This window comes from Bradysia coprophila, unplaced genomic scaffold (genome assembly GCF_014529535.1).
Source record: "Bradysia coprophila strain Holo2 unplaced genomic scaffold, BU_Bcop_v1 contig_197, whole genome shotgun sequence".
NCBI lineage: Eukaryota > Metazoa > Arthropoda > Insecta > Diptera > Sciaridae > Bradysia > Bradysia coprophila.
The window spans coordinates 387,473-407,143 of record NW_023503460.1 but is presented as its reverse complement, the minus strand read 5'-3'; positions in this window follow the sequence as shown (position 1 = coordinate 407,143).

Genomic DNA, 19,671 nt, shown 5'->3' with positions numbered 1-19,671 from the left:
GTGTGTGGTGTGTGTGAAAAATGTGTGTTCGGTGAGTTAGAAGCGGGTGTAACATATTATAATGACGGGATGTTTGTCTGTTTGTCCGCTATTTGACGTCAAAATAAAAGTTCAGAGCAAAACAAAAAAAAACACTTTTTGATATGTTGTAGGGAAGGGTCTGAAACGTGGAGAAAACGTGGTCCGGCGAAAAGTTTGTTCGGAGATAGTGAAGTTATGACTGTGGGGAGGTGGAAAATGGGAGAATCGATATAACTCGGTTATTTTGAGAGTTGGAGCGTCGGGTGGGAAGAAGAAATGTTCAATTTATTGCGGTGAACAAAGTTGCAAAAGAAAGTTTTTTTCTAACTTTTCATCGGGAGGTGGTAGAGTGGATTTTATGGGTTTTTTTGGGCGTCCAGAAAATGTTTTAAATTGTCGAGCGGCTGTTTTGCAAGTTGGTGAGGCGTGTGAGGCCTCAAATGAAAGGTATTGATGGTACGAAGCGAAGAAAAAAAACTGGAAAAAAATTGGATTCAATTTGTTGGAGTTATAGGTGGCAAGTAGGGTGTTTGCCCACCAACGGGAAGACGTTTGTAATTGCGGAGCGGCTGTTTTAGAAGCTAGAGGGGCGTGTGAGGGTTTCAAAAAAAGGTATGGATTGTGCCAATCGAGGAAAAAAAAATTTAGGAAATTCGGATCAATTTCGAGCGAGTGACAGCTCTCCAAGTAGGTCATTTCTGAGCTACTCCAACGTACAGTGATCGATGATGATTTTGAGTTTTTCTTTGGGTGAAATGGATTTGTTTTTGGGGAAAGTTGAATGAGTTGTAGAGGTGAGTGGTGTGGTTGAATAGAAGTGACCACGGTGTACGCTTTTGTGTGTGAGTGACCACCCCCTCGATTTTTGTATCTTTGGCTGTGAAGCAGATAGAAAGTTCGTTTCTTCGGCAAAGTTGGTCGGTATTGAAAGAGTGGTTGTATGGAAGTGACCACAGTGTACGCTTTTGTGTGTGAGTGACCACCCCCTCGATTTTTGTAACTGTTTATGTGAAGCAGATGGAAAGTTGGTTTCTTCGGCAAAGTTGTTGGTTATTGAAAGAGTGGTCGTCTGAAAGTGACCACAGTGTACGCTTTTGTGTGTGAGTGACCACCCCCTCGATTTTTGTAACTTTTTGTGTGAAGCAGATGGAAAGTTGGTTTCTTCGGCAAAGTTGTTGGTTATCGAAAGTGTTGTCGACTGAAAGTGACCGCAGTGTACGCTTTTGTGTTTGAGTGACCACCCCCTCGATTTTTGTAACTTTTTATGTGAAGCAGATGGAAAGTTGGTTTCTTCGACAAAGTTATTTACTATCGAAAGAGTTGTCGTCTGAAAGTGACCACAGTGTACGCTTTTGTGTGTGAGTGACAAGTCCCTCGATTTGTATAACTTTTTTAATGAAGCAAATGGAAAATTAGTTTCTTCGGCAAAGTTGTTCGGTATTGAAACAGTAGTTGTGGCGTGAGTTGTAGAAGGTAAGGGATTCACCAAAAATCGATGTAACACGGGAAGAGGTGTTTGTTGGAAAAGGTGTAAGAGTGGTGATTGCGGGGGTCCAGGGGGCGGCAGCCCCCTGGCATGAAAAATAAATAATGAAAAGACGATATTAGGCATTAGGCATTAGGCATTAGCGGAACGAAGCGATTTTCGTATAGCTCTTTAGCAGACTTAGAGTTGCTTTCGAATAGATGTTAGTCTCTAACAGGTGTCTGCCCGGTCTAGCTTGCTAGGATGCGACGTGGCACGAAGTGCCACAGGATGCAGACTAGTACTATATTATAATGACGAGATGTTTGTCTGTTTGTCCGCTATTTACCGTCAAAATGAAAGTTCAGAGCAAAAAAAAAAAAAACACTTTTTGATATGTTGTAGGGAATGGTCTGAAACGTGGAGAAAACGTGGTCCGGTGAAAAGTCTGTTCGGAGATAGTGAAGTTATGACTGTGCGGAGGAGGAAAATGGCAGAATCGATATAACTCGGTTAGTTTGAGAGATGGAGCGTCGGGTGGGGAAAAAGAAATGTTCAATTTATTGCGGTGAACAAAGTTGCAAAAGAAAGTTTTTTTCTAACTTTTCATCGGGAGGTGGTAGAGTGGATTTTATGGGTTTTTTTGAGGGTCTGGAAAATGTTTTAAATTGTGGAGCGGCTGTTTTGGAAGGTGGTGAGGCGTGAGCGGGCTCAAATGAAAGGTATTGATGGTACGAAGCGAAGAAAAAAAACTGGAAAAAAATTGGATTCAATTTGTTGGAGTTAAGGTGGTAAGTAGGGTGTTTGACCACCAACGGGAACACGTTTGTAATTGCGGAGCGGCTGTTTTGGAAGCTAGAGGGGCGTGTGAGGGTTTCAACGAAAGGTAACAATCCTACGAATCGGGGAAAAAAAATTTAGGAAATTCGGATCAATTTCGAGCGAGTGACAGCTCTTCAAGTGGGCCATTTTTGAGCTACTCCAACGTACAGTGATCGATGATGATTTTGAGTTTTTCTTTGGGTGAAATGGATTTGTTTTCGGGGAAAGTTGTATGGGTTTGAGAGGTGAGTGGTGTGGTTGAATAGAAGTGACCACGGTGTACGCTTTTATGTGTGAGTGACCACCCCCTCGATTTTTGTATCTTTGGCTGTGAAGCAGATAGAGAGTTCGTTTCTTCGGCAAAGTTGTTGGGTATTGAAAGAGTGGTTGTATGGAAGTGACCACGGTGTACGCTTTTGTGTGTGAGTGACCACCCCCTCGATTTTTTTTAACTTTTTGTGTGAAGCAGATGGAGATTTGGTTTCTTCGGCAAAGTTGTTGGTTATCGAAAGAGTTGTCGTCTGAATGCGACCACAGCGTCCGCTTTTGTGTGTGAGTGACAACCCCCTCGATTTTTGTAACTTTTTGTGTGAAGCAGATGGAAAGTTGGTTTCTTCGGCAAAGTTATTGGTTATCGAAAGAGTTGTCGTCTGAAAGTGACCACAGTGTACACTTTTGTGTGTGAGTGACCACCCCCTCGATTTTTGTAACTTTTTGTGTGAAGCAGATGGAAAGTTGGTTTCTTCGGCAAAGTTATTGGTTATCGAAAGAGTTGTCGTCTGAAAGAGACCACAGTGTACGCTTTTGTGTTTGAGTGACCACCCCCTCGATTTTTGTAACTTTTTATGTGAAGCAGATGGAGAGTTGGTTTTTTCGGCGAAATTGTTGTTAATTGAGAGAGTGGTTGTGTGGAAGTGACCGCAGTGTACGCTTTTGTGTTTGAGTGACCACCCCCTCGATTTTTGTAACTTTTTATGTGAAGCAGATGGAAGCTTCGTTTCTTCGGCAAAGTTGTTAGGTATTGAAAGTGTGGTTGTATGGAAGTGATCACAGTGTACGCTTTGGTGTGTGAGTGACCACCCCCTCGATTTTTGTAACTTTTTGTGTGAAGCAGATGGAAAGTTGGTTTCTTCGGCAAAGTTGTTGGGTATTGAAAGAGTGGTTGTATGGAAGTGACCACAGTGTACACTTTTGTGTGTGAGTGACCACCCCCTCGATTTTTGTAACTTTTTGTGTGAAGCAGATGGAAAGCTGGTTTCTTCGGCAAAGTTATTGGTTATCGAAAGAGTTGTCGTCTGAAAGTGACCACAGTGTACGCTTTTGTGTTTGAGTGACCACCCCCTCGATTTTTGTAACTTTTTATGTGAAGCAGATGGAGAGTTGGTTTTTTCCGCAAAATTGTTGTTAATTGAGAGAGTGGTTGTGTGGAAGTGACCGCAGTGTCCGCTTTTGTGTGTGAGTGACCAGCCCCTCGATTTTTGTAACTTTTTATGTGAAGCAGATGGAAAGTTGATTTCTTCGTCAAAGTTGTTCGGTATTGATGATTTTTAGTGGAGTATCACACGGGAATAGTTGTTTTTTTCGAAAAGGTGTATTAATGGTGATTGCGGGGGTCCAGGGGGCGGCAGCCCCCTGGCATGAAAAATAAATAATGGAAAGACGATATTAGGCGTCACAAAGAAGGTGTTGTTTCGGGCTAACTTAACTGTAAAAATGTGGGAATGTGACACGGGAAGAGGTGTTTTGTTCGAAAAGGTGTGAGAGTGGCGATTGCGGGGGTCCAGGGGGCGGCAGCCCCCTGGCATGAAAAATAAATAAATAATGAAAAGACGATATTAGGCATTACAAAAGAAGAAGGTGATGTTTTGGACTAACTTTTCATAAGAATGTTTGAGCGAAGCTATTTTCGTATAGCTCTTTAGCAGACTTAGAGTTGCTTTCGAATAGATGTCTGTCTCTAATTTCTCTGTCTGTAACAGGTGTTAGTCTCTAACAGGTGTCTGCCCGGTCTAGCTTGCTAGGATGCGACGTGGCACGAAGTGCCACAGGATGCAGACTAGTGCCTTGTATATTTTGTAACTTTTCAGACATGTCAAATGATTAAATGGTCATCGTTACATTTTTAGCGTCCATGTGTTGATGTCGAAAAAATCGGAAATATTATTTTCCATTTTCCTCGATTAGAGATACGTCTGTGAGTAATTGAAACTTACAGTAAGGTTTGATTGCTCCGAAACAAATTTTCTTCTTTGATTTTATCGATTTTATACTTTTTTTTAGAATTCAATTTTATTTGCATTATTCGGTTGAATATAAAAGTGAAGCGACTACAAATAGTAAATTTCGTCCAACCTAGTTGACGACGGTATGGAGCCCATTACACAGGCAGCGTTCGCACGTTGTATCGCCATTGATATTCGTTGGAAGAAATACTCTCTTGCGCGACGGTCTCCACTGTATTCTACAAGTTTCGTGCCGATTTTATTAGCTAGCGACAAGGCCTCTGTGTACCATGTTCCCATCGTTTCGACGGCGAAAGCCACAAAAATGTAATTGTTTTCCTCGATCTCGCTGTACACTTCATGTTTTCGTCTAGCTGCACGGAAAATTCGGCAAATTCGACATTTGTTGTGTGCTGCATATATTTGCTGCAGACTGAATAATGTTCCCGTGTGTTGTATTACAATAAACATGTAATATGAATGGGATGTATTACTTAACTTTACCTGCATGCCGAATATTGACTAAATGGTACTATCGAACTATACCTGCATGCTGAATATTGTCTAAATGAATAAAGTCGTCTGTATTTAGAATGGACTATGCAACAATAAATTTATTGTTTTAATGAAATAAAAGGAAGATCTCAAGAACATACGCATAAAGATGATTATCAAATCTAATTTTATTCCTTCATTTAAAGTTATTTCTATTTTTACCGAATTAATATGCAATGATAATGTTACATTTATGTATTTCAATAGAAATTTTGACGAACGAACTTTTAAATCCATTTTCGGTGTTAAAGGCTTTTGAAATGTTAACAGAAATAGTTGGTGGTATTCAGCAATAAATGATGGAATTTGTTTATGTACTGTCCGTTTGACAAGAGGATCGCCACGGTTGGTTCAGCAGGGGGTTTTGAACATTTGTTTTTTACACGTTGGCACACGTGCTCTTGTCAGATTCAAGATTCTTTTTACGAAGGTTACGCTGATTATGCTTTGTGAAAAAGGCCAATACCTTGCAAATATGTCACATCTTGGACAGAATTTGACACTGCAATATCTGCAACATGAAAAAACTAAATGTTCGAAACCCCCTGAAACCCCGTGCTTCCACCTACGTAATATACACAAACTAGGTGAGCCAATCTTAATTTATTAATTCGCGTAATATAGATGCTCACTAATAATATGAACAGTTTTTTTGTAGAACGATTGAAACAACCTCTAATTCAGAACCAGGCTCAGAATTAAAATAATAATATCCGATGACATTGCTTAGTGGGGAGAAGTACTACATTTCATAGAAAATAAATTCAATTAAATGTTGTTGCATAACCCATTCTAAATACGGACGACTCTATTCATTTAGTCAATATTCAGCATGCAGGTATAAATATGCCTGTGTGCTGCATAAAGCAAAGTAACAACGGTTCGAAATAAGACTGCCACTATATGCAAGCAGTATAGCAGCAGTGGTAAAGTCGTTGGCAGTCAGAAACTGAGGTTAAGCATCGATGGTCGCGGTCCGTACTTGGGTGGGTGACCGGAAAAAATGTAAGCAAAAAAAAATTCTGTTAGCAATTTAATATGATGAATTTAAATATAAATCTACGGCTAATAACAAATAATAATAATAAAATTGAAATAAAAAAAAAAAAAATTTTGAAAAAGTTTTTTTTGTTTTTTTTTTTTTGCTAACGCAAATAAAATTGATAAAGTTAATTAAATCAATTTCTTCTATTAAACGATAAATTAGGTTGTTTATTGAATTGAAAAAAATGGCGTCATTTTATATTATAAAACAGGCATACAGCTAAGACATTCACGCTGAAAAATAATATCCAGCACACAACAACAATATTCATTAGGCGGGCATTGTATGATCCTCAGATCAATATGCAGCACACAACTAATGTTCTATAATCGTGAAGCTGTTCCCGATTTCTTCGTCTGGGGTGCATATATGAGTTTTCCGTGTGCCGACTCAGCGGCTCTTCCAGCGGATCTTGAGGAACCACGAACGTAACTATCGGCGAAAGTATCACAGCACGTCGCATCCCAGACCAAGCACATTCCGTGTGACCAGGGAGTGAGAGTGAGACCGTCAGGTTTTTTACCGTCGTTTCGGCACATTCCGGGAGGCTCCAAAGTGGCTGGTACGTGTATTGAGCATAAGGACTGGCATATTATTTTGTTGAGCTCGATGTGGCGGGTGTGACCAGCACTTTTCTGACAAGCCAGGCCGTGCCTGCCAAATTGGTCCACTGCTGTTCCGCAAATGCAACGGTGTGATCGACAGATTGTTGAACCCAAACGTAGGGCTATACAGATGCGAAGCACGTTGTTATCCATCAGTGTGCCAATGTGTTTCGAAGGAAACGCGTTCAACCATGCGTTTGATTCTTTTTGTTGTAGAGCCTTCATTCTTGCATTATCACACACGTTGGTTGAAATGTAGTCAGTGGACGCGATTCGGCTAGCATTTATCATGTCCCAACAGTGTTGGCTTGAAAGTAATGTTGGCGAAGAGCTGTTCAAGGTTGACCAGGCCTCAAGTGTTTCGGGCAGATGACTTACTCGGATCTCGTCTGAATCATGGTTAATATGAGAGACGATTTCCGCGACGCCGTATGTGGAGCCAAGAAAGGCCGGAAGCGATATGTCTGTTACACGACGAATTCCAAGACCGCCCTGAGAAACCGGGAGTGTTGCTTGGGTCCAAGGTTTGTCTTCGAGTTTAACGTTAAGAATAGATTCCAATGTCGTTCTTATAAGTGTGTCGAAGACTGTAGTAAATTCGTTGAAACGCCAAACTGGGAATGTTCGCACGAAATAAGTTAACTTTGGGATAGCAAAGCAGTGTTTCAGTAGGAAATATGCTGTGTGTGCTGGCAAATTCTTTAAACGGTCTAACATTGTCGAGGTGGTTTGTAGCCAGGATGTAGATGTTTCTTGGAAACCGGCTTCAAAAATAGGAACGCCGAGTATGGCCAAACCGATGGAGATCGGACGAATTCCACCGACTTCTTTATTGAAAGCGCATAGAGTTCCCCCATAGAGGAACTTACGAACCACTTGATTGACTAGACCTCCAAGCATAAAATTGCACAAATCTGTTATTGCTAACAAAACGTCAGTAGCCGCATTTCCCGCTGATAACGATGTCAAATCTTTGAAAAACTGTGGCCTAAAACCATCCGGGCCCGAACCAGATCCGTTCGCGAACGAAGAAATTGCTTTCTTTACTTGGAATTCTGTGATGTGCAGATTTTCTTCGTTGCTAGTTGGGGGCGGCGGAAACGAAAGAGGTCTCGATGGCTGAGGGTGTTTCGACTGAAGTTGATGCAAAGTGTCTACGTTGAATGCAGCGAACGATTCATTGGAACTGAGAAGCTTAACAGCACCCCTTACGTCAAAATCCGAGATCTTTGCTTCAACGAGTTTGTAAAAATCAGCCGATTTGGTTCTGCTTGGCTTATCCGACGGCATGTCCATTGATGTGAGATTTGCTTTTACTATTGACGCCAAACTCTGCTTATCTTCTTTCTTCTTCGATGACGGTATGTGAAGAGCCTTAAATGCGAACGTGAACAAATTATACCACGATGACAAATCATTTGAAGAAATGCATGAACGAACCAATCGGATGTAGTTTTGGGCAGCCTGGGGGCGGGCACTCTTTGGGATGCGTTTGAGTACGCCAAATTTCGACTTAAATTCGAAAATTTTCTTGAATTGTTCTTCCGTGACGTCGTCGCCGGCCGGTACAAAAATTTCACCGAAACCATTTGTGTTGATACGCAAAGCTGGGGCATCCGGATGACTTCTCGTATTATGAATACGTAGGCCCTTGATCGAGTTGAAAGACCTCGGATTGGGTCCGTCGCAATTTGTGCACGTAAATTTGTAGTCAATTGGAACTTGTTGCTCATCAGCCATGTCAAAAACTACGAAATGTGTGGTTATATTGTCCTGTACAGACTTTAGAAACGGCTAGCCGTGTTGTCCTGGGAGTTGGTGAGCTCAAAAGCTGAGCGCAGTAGAACCTCGGTAGCCGAGGATGAGTTTAAAAGTCAAATTGTTTCGAATTCGTGGCTAAATACGCTACGAAAATGGTAATACTCTGAGCGAAGAAAGAACTACGATTTGACGTTCTTCTTCTTCTTCTTCTAACCGATTTTATACTATTTATTGGTTTAAAAAAATTTGTCAAGAAATTTTGAATTTGGTGCGGAATCGTTGTGGACATAAAGTTCTGTTTCGGTGAATCAGCGTCGAACAGATGACGCTAGTATTAGGTTCAAAATGTGTGGAAACGTTGGAACTCAAAAATATAAGGAATCACATAATTTCTTTCTAATCATTCTGAGGTGGCTGTCAGGGGCGGATCCACCTATGTGCGGTCATGGCGGTCGCCGGGGGTCAGAAGATGATTTTTACATTGAAAATTTGTTTAAAAATAAAAACCGCCTGGGTCAGAGCCTTTTTCTCTTCTATCCGCCTGGGTCAGAGCAAAAGCTGGATCCGCCCCTGGTGGCTGTATTTTTAATCAATTTCATTTTATTTTCCATTGTTAATATTCCGAAACATCACAAATAACTGATATAAAACCTTCGCTTCAGTACAAGTACAGTAAATAAAATAGCACGACTCGTGCGAATTACGGCCCTCGCTTCGCTCAGGCCGCAAACTTCACACTCGTGCGAGTTTTCTGTTTGATTGTTTTTTTTAGTGTCATTCCATACATTTGGATAACGATTCAGAAATTGGTTTTTCATAAAATTTTATAAATATGGTTGATGCTATTTGCACAATGTGCAAATAGTCACTTTATAATACTTTGGCTATTTGCACACGGTGCAAATAGTCACTTTATAATACTTTGGCTATTTACTTCTTCTTCTTCTTCTTTTTCAGCCTGTTTCTATCCACTGCTGGATGTAGGTCTCTCCAACTTCTTTCCATTTCGTACGATCCATTGCCATTTGCTACAGCAACACAATTTGTACGCAATGAATTCATTTTTTGCCGGAAAGCCTCAACGGAAATGGACTTGGGCTAGTGCAGATGGTGTAACGAAAAATGAGATCGATTACATCATAACTGGCTGTAAGTCAACCGTTAAGAACGTTACGGTCCTAAACAATTTTTCAACCGGTAGTGATCACCGAATGGTTCGTGCAAGAGTCACGTTAAATACCAGATTTCAAAGATCACAACTAGTTCAGAAAAGTGAAAGGATTGACGTACAACGGCTTTACACACAAAATGAAGAATTTGCTACGAAAATGACTGCCGAATTAGATAACGTCAACAATCAATGTGAAACATTGGATGAATTGAATACCAAAATCGTCGATACAATAATGGGATTCATGAAATCCAAATGCAAATCCGTCCAAGGGAAAGAATCAAAACTCAGCAGAGAAACATTAGACCTGATCGCAAGCAGAGCAGAGTTGGTAAAAAACGGAGGGCGAGATTCGGTGGAATACCGGAACTTGTCTAAAAGTATCAACAAAGCAAGGAGATCAGATGAAAGAAAATATAATGTCCAATTGGCTCAAAACATAATTGAAGCTAACTGCAATATGAAAGTCCTACGGAGAAAAATGACAAACGCCAAAAAAGAAATCTTCAAATTACGAGACAAAACAGGAACGATCCAAACGGATCGAAATGCGATATTAAACATTGCAACAGAATTTTATGAGAATTTGTTTTCTTCAGCAAGACAGAGCCCAACGGAAGAAACCGAAGATAGACCAATAATAAGAAACGTGGGATCGGAGGATATGCCCGACATAACTGTGGATGAAGTCAAAGCTGCAGTAGCCGAGATGAAAAACAAAAAGTCTCCCGGAGAAGATGGTGTTCCAGTGGAAGCCATTAAACTAGGTGGAGACTCATTATTAAAGGCAATCACGGCTTTGTTTAATCAATGTCTCCAATGGGAAGAAGTACCAGAAGCCTGGGAAAATGCGGTAATTACATTGCTGCATAAAAAAGGAGACATAACAAAGCTGGAAAATTACCGACCCATAAGCCTATTGTCAACACTCTACAAGTTGTTTATGAAAATCATTACGAAGAGGAACACTAACAAGTTCGACTTCTACCAACCCGTTGAACAAGCTGCTTTCAGATCTGGTTTCAGCACAAACGACCATTTGCAGGTGATGAGAACGCTTATTGAGAAGTGTCGTGAATACAACATCGACATAGTCTTGCTATTCATAGACTTCGAAAAAGCTTTCGATTCAGTGGAAACATGGTCGATATTGGACGCATTAGACGAATGTAGAGTAGACTCAAGGTACTCCAACACAATTCGATATGTGTACAAAAATGCTACTTCATGTATAAAACTTCATAAGAGCACGGAGAAATTCAGAATTGGCCGAGGTGTACGGCAGGGTGACACCATTTCACCTAAATTATTCACGGCGATTCTGCAGAGTATTTTTAGGAAGTTAAACTGGAGTAAAATGGGAATAAAGATAAATGGAGAGTACCTGAGCAATCTCCGCTTCGCTGATGACATTGTACCGATAGCAGCGAATCTAGGTCAGGCTCAGCTTATGCTACAACAGTTAAGTGAAGAGGCAAGCAAAGTTGGCCTCAAGATGAACTTATCGAAAACAAAAGTCATGACCAACATCGGGGACGATAGAGAAATCAAAATTGGTGACACTGTCATTGAACGAGTCGACAGCTATGTATATCTAGGACATAAACTGAAGTTAGGTCTGGACAACCAAACTGCAGAAATAAGACGTAGGATTGGTCTTGCATGGGCAGCGTTCGGAAAACTCAGACTAATTTTCAAAAGCAAAATGAATAATAGTCTGAAACGCAAAGTTTTCGACACTTGTGTCCTTCCAGTGCTCACTTATGGAGCGGAAACGTTAACTTTAACGAAAGCATCCGAAGATAAATTGAGAGTGACACAAAGAGCCATGGAACGGAGTATGCTTGAAATAACACTCAGAGACAGAATGACGAATCAATGGATTCGACAACAAACCAGGGTCGTTGATGTCATGGAAAGAATAGCATCTCTGAAATGGAGCTGGGCGGGACATATTGCAAGAAGGACAGACGAACGTTGGACCAAAAAGATCATGAACTGGCGACCATATAAAAGACGAGCTATAGGTAGACCACCAGAGAGATGGACAAACGGAATTAAGAATATTGCAGGTACAAACTGGCAGCAAATGGCAATGGATCGTACGAAATGGAAAGAAGTTGGAGAGGCCTACATCCAGCAGTGGATAGAAACAGGCTGAAAAAGAAGAAGAAGAAGAGATTGCCATTTGCTGCCAGTTTGTACCTGCAATATTCTTAATTCCGTTTGTCCATCTCTCTGGTGGCCTACCTATAGCTCGTCTTTTATATGGTCGCCAGTTCATGATCTTTTTGGTCCAACGTTCGTCCGTCCTTCTTGCAATATGTCCCGCCCAGCTCCATTTCAGAGATGCTATTCTTTCCAACGATCCATTGATTCGTCATTCTGTCTCTGAGTGTTATTCCAAGCATACACACGGTGCAAATAGTCTCTTTATAATACAGTTTCTATTTGCACCGTGTGCAAATAGCCAAAGTATTATAAAGAGACTATTTGCACCGTGTGCAAATAGCCAAAGTATTATGAAGAGGCTATTTGCACACTAAAAGTAAGCTTCAATCAGGGACTAAACTAAGGAACATCGCAGGTGGTAATTTTCCCACCTGCGCCCCTCTAATTCCCACCTGCGAATCTAAATTTACCCACAAGAAAAATTATAATTATCTGACAATAATGAGAAGAATCTAATTTTAATAAAAGTTTTGCCTGCGGCGCATTGAACGTATCTGGAAAATGAAAATGGCTGATAAAGCTCCGTAAAAGATGCAAACCTAGCAAAATCTGGCTCTTATTCCTTAAAAACAACGGAGATATCAACATTTGAATGTGAATTCCTGTACACAAATTTGATATATCAGTTTAGACCGCTTTTTTATGCAGCGCTCCAACCATACTACTAAACCCTTGGATTTCAGCTTTCAAATAAGGGAATGATATTTACACTAACAGTAGTAGTATTTTGATATAAATATTTAGTAGATGTCTACAGCGTAGTAGATTTCATCGACTCCACTTGTTTGTTTCTTTTACGCATAAGAAAAAAGACGAAGATGATGTTGAAGCTAACAACTTTTTGAAAGTATTTTTCAAAGGAAAATTATGAGATCGATTCGGAAATCTTAAAGTTGAAAATAGAATACTGAAGGAATAAGACCTTTTAATTTGATTTTTTCGAACCTTTCTATGAACTGAACCAAAGGAATTTGATTCTTCGTCGAACAAAAAAAATGTTTTTAGAAATCGGTTATAAGAATTACTCGAGTTATGGAGTTTTTCAAACATTTTCAATCATACTTTTATCATGTCATGAACATTTTGAGTGATTTTTCGAATAAGACCGAGGAGAGGGATTACGGCATCAGTTCCCTTTTCTCAATTCTATCAAAAGTCTACTGTTAGAGAACGATTCACTACTTCACTGAAATATGTCGCAACAAAGCCAATGTCAACCGAAAAATAATTAATTTTTTACTGAAGGACTCTGCAGCAGTAATCAGTTTTTCAATCGGCCCTATATCGGCCTGGCGATAAGAGTCTGACGAATCGATGAAATGACATTACATGATATTACTTTGGCATAAAAAATTGTTACTTTGGCGCCCAAGATTTCGTTTTTAGGCGCCCCGTTGAAAAGTTTCCCACCTGCACAGAAATCCTTATTTTAGTCCCTGGCTTCAATCACTTCGTTAATATTCACGCCGTAAGTATGCCTAAAATTTGAATTTTAAGTGAACGATTCGATAAAAAAGTGAACCGAAAAATACATTTCAACGCTTCCTTGTATGAAAATGACGCTACGTTAGAAAGACCTCCGCACTTTCCATTTTGAATTTCGACCGCACTTACGGCGTGAATTGTCTTTCGAAGAATTTTGTAAAATGAAATATCACTCCTTCATTGTTACATTCTGTAAAAGGAAATATCACTTCCTTTTCGAAGCATTTTGTAGAAGAAGTAATACTCTTCATTGTTACATATTGTAAAAGGAAGTATTACTCCTTCGTTGTTACATTTTGTAAAAGGAAAAACCACTCCTTTTTGAAGCATTTTGTAAAAGAAAATATCACTTCTTTATCGTAGCATTTTGTAGAAGGAAGTATTACCCCTTCATTGTTACATTCTGTAAAAGGAAATATCACTCCTTTTTCGAAGGATTTTATAGAAGGAGTAACACTCTTCATTGTTACATTTTGTAAAAGGAAAATATCACACCTTTTTCGGAGCATTTTGTAGAAGGAGTACACTTATCAAAACGAAGGTAGTGACACAATTTTGTTTTTTTTTTTTAAAGAAACTTCACAATCCACAAATTTCGATATTGTCCCAGACGACATTATTGCAACAAACTCATAAAGGATAAGGTAGATATAATGGAGAGGTAATATCATATAACATAATCAGATGTGCGGTCGATACAAACACCATGCCACGTCTTTCTTTCATTAAAAACAAAATTTTGCATAGAAACTCGGGGTTTTTTTATGATACACACATGAAGCATTCTTGTAGACAATATAGCAAAGTAATTACTGAGACTTGAAAACATCTTATAAACCGATCGGGTCTACCCTCACCTTTTAACCTACGCATCAGCCTTGGTGCATGACATAATTTTATTGTTCTCTTGTGCATCTGTCACTTTGTCAATCAAATTGTGGTGTGATTAAATGTTATTTGAGCTTGAGTTTTTGAATTTGACCGAATTTTTCTGATTAATTATTTGTGATTTTGATATTAATTAGTGCAGATATTTTCCAAATTATAGGTCATAAGTTAAATGAATTAAACTCAAAACGTATGCAGAAAATAAAGATCCAATTTTGGTCACCGTTGTTGTTTCTATCTATATTTGAAAATACGATCAATGTAGAAAATACCATCAATGAATTGCGCATGTAAATAACAACAACGGTGACCAAAATTGGATCTTTATTTTTTCTGCATACGTTTTGAGTTTAATTCGTTTAATTATTTATTTAGAAAAATATCTGCAGGAATTAATATCAAAATCACAATTAATTAATGACGAAAATTCCGCCAAATTCACTAAATAAAGATCAAGTTATATTTTAATCACAACACAATAGATTAACAAGATGACAGATGCATTACAGAACAATAAAATTATTGATTTCATGCACCAAGACTGGTGCGTACATCAAAAGGTTAGGACAGATCTGTCCCGACCAGCGTAATTGAATGTTTTCAGCTCTCAGTCATTTTTTCGCTATTGTTTCTACAAGAATATTTAATGTTGTAGGTATTCAAACATTTTGTTGTCAGCGTAATGTACACTGTACATTGTACAGCACATAAAATTCCTCGTTAAAAAAGGTTGTCCGAGGAACTTTACCAATGCTTCCTAACACATTTTGAACCTACTCGGATTGTACACATTTATGGTAGTATTGGTGAAAAACAAAAACCAAAAAAGTGGAATCTGTTTCACAATGAACTGAACATGTTTAGGTATTTACTGGCAATTTCATAATTGTTTGAGCGGAAAAAGAAATATTTGAAAAATTCGTACTTAATTTAAAATGAGAAATTGAGCCGATTTCATGTAAATTTGATATATTGTTCTTATCGAGATTAAACAAGCAGTCTATTTGCGCGTCGTAAGAAATGTAGTCTGGGACAACATCCACAAAATTATTCAAAATCATTGCTGGGAAATTTTGTGGATTGAATAAAAGATGTGAAAACAAAATTGTGCTAATACGTTTCTTTTCATAACTGTAATACTCTTCATTGTTACATTTTGTAGAAGGAAGTATTACTCCTTCGTTGTTACATTTTGTAAAAGGAAAAACCACTCCTTTTTGAAGCATTTTGTAAAAGAAAATATCACTTCTTTATCGTAGCATTTTGTAGAAGGAAGTATTACCCCTTCATTGTTACATTCTGTAAAAGGAAATATCACTCCTTTTTCGAAGAATTTTATAGAAGGAGTAACACTCTTCATTGTTACATTTTGTAAAAGGAAAATATCACACCTTTTTCGAAGCATTTTATAGAAGGAGTAATACTCTTCATTGTTACATTTTGTAAAAGAAAATGTCACTCCTTTTTCTGATGTACTGGGTAGATTTTGTAATAGGAGGCAACAATCTTTTTCGAAACATTTTCGTAACGTTAACTATTTCTTGAACTATTTATCGATTGAAATTGAAAGATACTTGCAAGCTGATTCACTTGTTTTTTTTTTCAATCGTTGTAAATTTTCTTGCAGCCTTTTCAGTTGGCTGGCCGAATTATTTTTTTTTTTCATTTATGGCTTTTTCATAACAATTTTCTTACCGAAATATATGTAATATGAAAATGTTTCAATAATATAAGTTACTAAAATTGACAATTTTCGGTTTCCGTGAAATAAATACAGTTTCTGGTACCAAGTTCTTCAGTGTGCAAATAGTCACTTTATAATACTTTGGCTATTTGCACACAGTGCAAATAGTCACTTTATAATACTTTGGCTATTTGCACACGGTGCAAATTGCAACTGCATTATAAAGAGACTATTTGCACCGTGTGCAAATAGCCAAAGTATTATAAAGAGACTATTTGCACGTGTGCAAATAGTCAAAGTATTATAACGTGACTATTTGCACCGTGTGCAGCGAGCCTTTTCCTATAAATATATTGTGTTATGGCGTGAAATCTGCTAATTTTGCCCGTGATAGCTGACTATCACCGTGATAGCTGACTATAACCGTGATAGCTGACTATCACCGTGATAGCTGACTATCACCGTGATAGCTGACTATCACCGTGATAGCTGACTATCACTGTGATAGCTGACTATCACCGTGATAGCTGACTATCACCGTGATAGCTGACTATCACCGTGATAGCTGACTATCACCGTGATAGCTGACTATCACTGTGATGGCTGACTATCACCGTGATAGCTGACTATCACTGTGATGGCTGACTATCACCGTGATAGCTGACTATCACCGTGATAGCTGACTATCACCATGATAGCCAACTAATATGCGCGATAACTAATATAACCGACAAAATCAAATTTCATCAAAGTAATCTTTTTCGATTGATTGAATTTTCCAACAGTGGAAAATACTGTTTTTCTGGAATAACTTCCAGATCATTAATCCCACACAGTCCATCTTCGAACTTAACCTCAGGAATTGAATTCTGCGTCGATAAAAGAAAATAAAATTGGTAATTGGTTGATAATTACTCAAGTTATCGTGTATACAAGCAAAATTTTGGGACAAACAATGCCGTTTTTCATAACATTTCATACAACCTTTGGTATACAAACATTCTAGGGTATTTTCCGGCATAAGACCCTGACTTACAGTCAAGAGAACTAAAAGTTAACTTCTAATTTCTAAACTAACAATAAGAAAATCGATCCTTCTTTCATATCTGTACAACAACACCTCCAGGCATTACGGTCAATGTTCGTAGAATGAATTAACATTTGAATTAAGCATAATGTGAAATCATTTGGATGAACGTCAAAATAATTAAAAAGATTGGTAATAGAATAGTAATCTTAAACATTTTTTCAAGAATCATAAATTTTTTAATGAAATCGAACTAAAAAAATATTTCTTAGAGCTTATAAAACTCAGAGTCTTCTTCTTCTTCTTCTTTTTCAGCCTGTTTCTATCCACTGCTGGATGTAGGCCTCTCCAACTTCTTTCCATTTCATACGATCCATTGCCATTTGCTGCCAGTTTGTACCTGCAATATTCTTAATTCCGTTTGTCCATCTCTCTGGTACCTATAGCTCGTCTTTTATATGGTCGCCAGTTCATGATCTTTTTGGTCCAGCGTTAGTCTGTCCTTCTTGCAATATGTCCCGCCCAGCTCCATTTCAGAGATGCTATTCTTTCCATGACATCAACGACCCTGGTTTGTTGTCGAATCCATTGATTCGTCATTCTGTCTCTGAGTGTTATTCCAAGCATACTCCGTTCCATGGCTCTTTGTGTCACTCTCAATTTATCTTCGGATGCTTTTGTTAAAGTTAACGTTTCCGCTCCATAAGTGAGCACTGGAAGGACACAAGTGTCGAAAACTTTGCGTTTCAGACTATTATTCATTTTGCTTTTGAAAATTAGTCTGAGTTTTCCGAACGCTGCCCATGCAAGACCAATCCTACGTCTTATTTCTGCAGTTTGGTTGTCCAGACCTAACTTCAGTTTATGTCCTAGATATACATAGCTGTCGACTCGTTCAATGACAGTGTCACCAATTTTGATTTCTCTATCGTCCCCGATGTTGGTCATGACTTTTGTTTTCGATAAGTTCATCTTGAGGCCAACTTTGCTCGCCTCTTCACTTAACTGCTTCGCTGCTATCGGTACAATGTCATCAGCGAAGCGGAGATTGCTCAGGTACTCTCCATTTATCTTTATTCCCATTTTACTCCAGTTTAACTTCCTAAAAATACTCTGCAGAATCGCCGTGAATAATTTCGGTGAAATGGTGTCACCCTGCCTTACACCTCGGCCAATTCTGAATTTCTCCGTGCTCTTGTGAAGTTTTATACATGAAGTAGCATTTTTGTACACATATCGAATTGTGTTGGAGTACCTTGAGTCTACTCTACATTCGTCTAATGCGTCCAATATCGACCATGTTTCCACTGAATCGAAAGCTTTTTCGAAGTCTATGAAAAGCAAGACTATGTCGATGTTGTATTCACGACACTTCTCAATAAGCGTTCTCATCACCTGCAAATGGTCGTTTGTGCTGAAACCAGATCTGAAAGCAGCTTGTTCAACAGGTTGGCAGAAGTCGAACTTGTTAGTGTTCCTCTTCGTAATGATTTTCATAAACAACTTGTAGAGTGTTGACAATAGGCTTATGGGTCGGTAATTTTCCAGCTTTGTTATGTCTCCTTTTTTATGCAGCAATGTAATTACCGCATTTTCCCAGGCTTCTGGTACGTCTTCCCATTGGAGACATTGATTAAACAAAGCCGTGATTGCCTTTAATAATGAGTCTCCACCTAGTTTAATGGCTTCCACTGGAACACCATCTTCTCCGGGAGACTTTTTGTTTTTCATCTCGGCTACTGCAGCTTTGACTTCATCAACAGTTATGTCGGGCATATCCTCCGATCCCACGTTTCTTATTATTGGTCTATCTTCGGTTTCTTCCGTTGGGCTCTGTCTTGCTGAAGAAAACAAATTCTCATAAAATTCTGTTGCAATGTTTAATATCGCATTTCGATCCGTTTGGATCGTTCCTGTTTTGTCTCGTAATTTGAAGATTTCTTTTTTGGCGTTTGTCATTTTTCTCCGTAGGACTTTCATATTGCAGTTAGCTTCAATTATGTTTTGAGCCAATTGGACATTATATTTTCTTTCATCTGATCTCCTTGCTTTGTTGATACTTTTAGACAGGTTCCGGTATTCCATCGAATCTCGTCCTCCGTTTTTTACCAACTCTGCTCTGCTTGCGATCAGGTCTAATGTTTCTCTGCTGACTTTTGATTCTTTCCCTTGGACGGATTTGCATTTGGATTTCATGAAACCCATTATTGTATCGACGATTTTGGTATTCAATTCGTCCAATGTTTCACATTGATTGTTGACGTTATCTAATTCGGCAGTCATTTTCGTAGCAAATTCTTCATTTTGTGTGTAAAGCCGTTGTACGTCAATCCTTTCACTTTTCTGAACTAGTTGTGATCTTTGAAATCTGGTATTTAACGTGACTCTTGCACGAACCATTCGGTGATCACTACCGGTTGAAAAATTGTTTAGGAGAGAGTCCCATGGGCCTAATACGAAATGGTCCCCCGAAAAGTTGGGCTTTTTGAACTTTTCCCCAAAGGGCTTTTTGGAGCCAGTTCGGCACTGTCGTGAATACAACATCGACATAGTCTTGCTTTTCATAGACTTCGAAAAAGCTTTCGATTCAGTGGAAACATGGTCGATATTGGACGCATTAGACGAATGTAGAGTAGACTCAAGGTACTCCGACACAATTCGATGTGTACAAAAATGCTACTTCATGTA